The sequence below is a fragment of the Vespa mandarinia genome, chromosome 16 (genome assembly GCF_050613455.1).
Source record: "Vespa mandarinia isolate Hongniang chromosome 16, ASM5061345v1, whole genome shotgun sequence".
NCBI classification, from domain to species: Eukaryota; Metazoa; Arthropoda; class Insecta; order Hymenoptera; family Vespidae; genus Vespa; species Vespa mandarinia.
This window is the reverse complement of record NC_140825.1, coordinates 4,277,509-4,282,500: the sequence shown is the minus strand read 5'-3', so window position 1 is coordinate 4,282,500 and position 4,992 is coordinate 4,277,509. Positions and strand designations below refer to the sequence as shown.

Below are 4,992 nucleotides of genomic sequence, written 5' to 3'. Positions count from 1 at the left end.
ACATTTATATATATATACATATATATATATATATATATATATATATATATATGCATATAGATACAAATATATGTTTGTGTGTTTGTTTGTTTGTGTTTGTTTGTTGTGTATATGAATGAGAATATATACACACACAACACGTACGTACATAAGATAACAGATTTAAACGTGTATTCCTCACATGCATAAATAATATGTATTAGCATTATATGTGCATGTCTGTGTATACGAAAAACGTAAAACGTCTTATCATTTCTATTATCATTTATTATAACTATAAATAAATCGTTGAAAGTGGAGCAATTTTTGCAATGGTCTCTCTCTCTTCGTTTGTAGGTATGTGTATTTACATACATACATACATACATACGTACATACATATATATATATATATATATTAAAAAAAAAAAAAAAGAAAAAGAAAGGAAAAGAAAAGAAAAAGAAAAAATTCAGAGATTTTTTTTTAAATGAAATATTCATATTCAAATTTGATTCTTATTTGTGCAAAAGAAAAAAAAAGGAAAAGAAATAAGAAAAAAAAGAAAAAGAAGAAAAAAGCTGTGCCTAGAAAATAAATAGAGGAGAATGTTTTCAAAGAGGAAGAAAAGAAAAGGAAAAAAAAAGAAAAAGAGGAAGTCAAATTTAATGATGTCCGGAGAGCTACGCGATATGTGAAAGATAAGGGGGAATGTTACGTGACGATTTTTATTTAATATTTTCTTTTTTTTTTTTTTTTTTTTCAATGGAGAGGATTCACCGACTGTAGGAAAATAGAAAGTATATATGTGAAACGAAAAAGGGGCAAAAAGGATATTTATAGAGCTTCACGAAGCAAAAGGAAACACGCATGAACTTGACTTGTTTAACTTATCGCGTACTATATATATATATATATATATATATATATATATATATGTATGTATGTATGTATGTATATATTATTCGTGGGCATGCACGTGCTTGTGTATCTATATCTATGTGTGTGTGTGTGTGTGTGTGTATATTACGTGAAGTAGACTTACATACCGGATATCCTAAGATTAATGTGTGTCCACGGTATTATCAATTGTAATTATTATCGAATGTAGGTGCTAATGAAAACAAAGAAAAGGAAGGGAGAAAAAAAAACAAAAAAAAAATATAAAGTAACAAATGGAAAGGAAGAGGAAGGAGAAGGAAAAATTCAAATACCAATTAGAAAAGAGAATAGATCAAAGAGAGAGAGAGAGAGAGAAAAGAAGGAAGAAAAAAACTGTATATGAGAAAAAAATGTTTGGTTAAAAAAAATTCTTATCGACTAACATCGATCTTCTGATGATGATGATGATGATGATGATGATGATGATGATGATGATGATGATGATGATGATGATGATGATGATAGTAATTACGATGATGATCGAATGAAAAGTAAGGAGGAGAAAAAATTAGGGGTGATGTTAATAGTTCGAGGAAGATCATGCTAAAGGAACGAAAAAGAAAAAGAAAAAAGAAAGAAAAGAAAAAAAAAGAGAAAGAAAAGAAAATAAAAGAAAAGAAAGAACCAAAAAAAAAGAGAAAGAAAAGAGAGAGAGACTGAGAGATCACGTGATATAATTATTTTTTTACTCGCATATTATTATGTAAGTTGAATATTTCGCCGTTTCATCGTGTAATGTTTAATTTTCCTTTTCTCTAATTTTTTTCTTTTTTCTTATATTATGTTTCTTTCCTTTTATTCTTCCTTTCGTTTTTTCTTTTTTTTTTTTTTTTTTTTTTTATTCTGTCAAGGACGAGAAATCGATTTAAAAAAACAAAGAGAGAGAGAGAGAGAAAGAGAGAGAGGGGGTAGTCGCTGGTTCGATCATATTTCTTTATTTTTTCGTTTGTGTTTTCTTTTTTTTTTATCTTTCTTATTTTTTATTATAAATTTTTCATTATAAATTTTTCATTATTTTATGGCACTATTGTTCGCGCGCACACACACGCTCGGCCCCTCCTCCCCGGGTCCCACGTACTTCTTTAATTGATTTTTCATTTCCTGCGTATATATACATATATATATATATATATATATATATATATATATATATATATTTATTAAAAGTAAATTCATTGAAAGTAACTACATAATCGTAAGAACGGATGGTTGGCTGATTTGACGAGTGTAAAAAAGGAAAGACAATCGTTTGCCGTTTGCGGTTAATGCATATTTTATAAATACGCGCGCGATTTGTATGTGTCCTGAGTGTTTAAAAATTAATGTGTGTGTGTGTGTATATATATATGTATATGTATATATATATATATATATATATAGAAAGAGAGAGAAACAGAGAAAGAAAGAGGAAGAGAGAAACAGAAAGATATAGAGAGAGAAAGAGAAAAAGAAAGAGAGATATGTGTATTATGTATACTCGTCGTTTATCTAAGCGAGCGATTAGGAGCACGAAGTGAAAGCACACACTTCTCTGTGATTCTTCGTTCTTTTTATTTTATTTTATTTTATTTCATTTTATTTTATTTTATTTTATTTTATTTTATTTTATTTCATTTCGTTTTATTTTATTTTATTTTATTTCATTTTATTTTATTATATTATATCATGTTATGTTATATTATATTATATTATATTATATTATATTATATTATATTATATTATATTATATTATATTATATTATATTATATTTTCTTCCTCATTTGTTTATTCTTTTTCTGTTTTTTTTTCTTTTTTTTTTTTTTTTTTTTTTTTGTAGTTCGCAAGAGAAAAACGGGAAATAAAATTAAGAAAACGAAAAGGATAGAAGAGAATTAAGTGGAAAGCATCCTCTTTGAGGGTGATAAACAGATTTATTTCCTTTTCTTTTTTATTTCTCTTTTTAGATTAACTCGTGGAATTTTTCGTTTTTTCCCTCCTCTCCCTCTCTCATTTATCCTTTTCTTTTTCTTTTTTTTTTCTTTTTTTTTTTTCTTTTTTTTTTTTTTAAGATTAAAGTCTGTCATCTTAGAGTTGTCAAGCTTTTAATACTTTCATATAAAAAAATTCCATTCTATACATACATATATATATATTTTTTTTTTTTTTTTAATTAATCAATTAATTAATGTGTATTTTCGGATCAGAGAACAAATGAGAGAGAGAGAGAGAGAGAGAGAGAGAGAGAGAGAGAGAGAAAGGTAGAAAAAACAAGAGTATTGTTCATTAAGAAAAAGAAATAAAAATTTCATTTATCCTTGTAGTTCATTTATTAAAGAAAAAGAAAAAAAAATTGTGTTCGTAAAAAAATGTTATATATCTTTTTTTTCTCTCTCTCTCTCTCTCTCTCTCTCTCTCTCTCTCTCTCTCTCCCTTTCTTTTTTTCTCTCTGTTTTTAATTATCTTCAAAAAAGTTTAAATAAAAGTGACAGAGATATTTGGAGTGAGCAGAACGACAAAAAGTGGATTTATACGAGCGTGTTTAACGAGTTTAAGGCCTCGGGTGTTGCGAGCATCGTGCCGTTGCATAATTCATAAGGTCAAACGCGTTCGTCGGGCGTCATCGGGCTTCTGTTCCATGTCACCGATCTCCTCTCACACGATTTCACAAACTATTGAGAGGGAGAGAGAGAGAGAGAGAGAGAGAGAGAGAGAGAGAGAGAGAGAGAGAGAGAGAGAGAGAGAGAGAGAGAGAGAGAGAGAGAAAAGAGGGAAAGATGGATGATAGAGACTCAGATATATTATATATATATATATGTATTATTAATAATGTTTAGTTAAATAATATACATAAACTGAACACAAGAATCGATAGATCAATTCAACGAATTTGAAAAATCAAATAAATAAATAGAAAGTCAAAATGACTATTTTTTTCATTGGAAAAGCGAAAAATAAAAAAAGAGAAAGCTACAAAACATATGTGTATATATATATATATATTTTTTTTTTTTTCTTTATTTTTCATTCTGTAAAAAAAAAGAAAGAAAAAAAAAAGAAAAAATCAATCTTTTTTATTTCAAATTGCAAGTTAATTCGTCTTTTTTTTTTTTTCTTTATATTTTTCATAGATCAAATTTTTTATTAATTATTATCGTACTTCGTATAGGATACTCGCTGAAAGAAAAATTGGAAGAATGAGAGAGAGAGTGAGAGAGAGAGAGAGAGAGAGAGAGAGAAAAGAGAGAGATTTATACGCGTATAATAAAGAGATTTTATGTTTTTCTATGTACCTTGTACCTTGTGTGTCATAATATATTAAATTATAAAGAGAGAAGAAGCGAAGAGGCGATGAAAAAAAAAAGAAAGAAAAATCGATGGCAGTTAAGAAAAAAAGAAAAAGAAAAAAAAAAGAAGAAGAAGAAGAAAAATTAGCAGGAAACGGGCACAGGAGTACATTACTGTCTATCATTATATTTTATTGTCATAAAAATCTTGCGCATTACGTCAGACGAGATCTTTAATGTAATTAAAGTGATAATTAAATAGTAAAGCACGACGTTTAATCATTTTTCAATAGAGTGAAATAATTTGATAAGGAAAATGAAAGAATGAGAGAAAGTATGAGAGGGTGTGAGAGAGATTGTGTATGAGAGAAAAAGAGAGATAGAACAAAACCGAGCGAACGAAATAAATGGCGTGATAAATGTAAATATATACACAAAGTAGCTTTACGTACGCGCATATATTAGTGTGATATCTAAATATATATATACACAGCGATTTTGTTTGTTAAGAGAAAAAGGGTGATGGGAAAGAAAGGAAAAAAGAAAAGAAAGAAGATGATGGAGATGATAAAAGTAGAATAAATGGAAATCATGAAAAAGAAAAATGGACGAAACGTTTATGCGACCGGTTATGTCGTTTTATGCAAAAAAAAAAACCAAGCCCCTCTATTATTAATTCGAGACAAATTGGAAATAAAAAGAAAAAAAAAATACATATATATATATATGTATGTATATGTATATTTATGTGTAAAACGGCACGAATAATTCGTGCACGAATAATAGTATATGGATATATAAAATTAAGT

The 4,992-nt window shown here is 27.5% G+C and overlaps 1 protein-coding gene across 4 annotated transcripts in view; it reads left to right on the top strand.

Annotated features, from left to right (window-relative positions):
• The window catches only part of LOC118442312 (terminal nucleotidyltransferase 5C), a 75,764-nt gene extending 71,494 nt beyond the window's left edge, over positions 1–4,270 (top strand). For all 4 annotated transcript variants that reach the window (XM_035867758.2, XM_035867764.2, XM_035867762.2 and 1 more), the window contains exon 2: positions 1–4,270. This exon is cut by the window's left edge and continues 5,713 nt beyond it. The gene's annotated coding sequence lies outside the window, so the exon portion shown is untranslated.
• Positions 4,271–4,992: the final 722 nt, after the last annotated feature.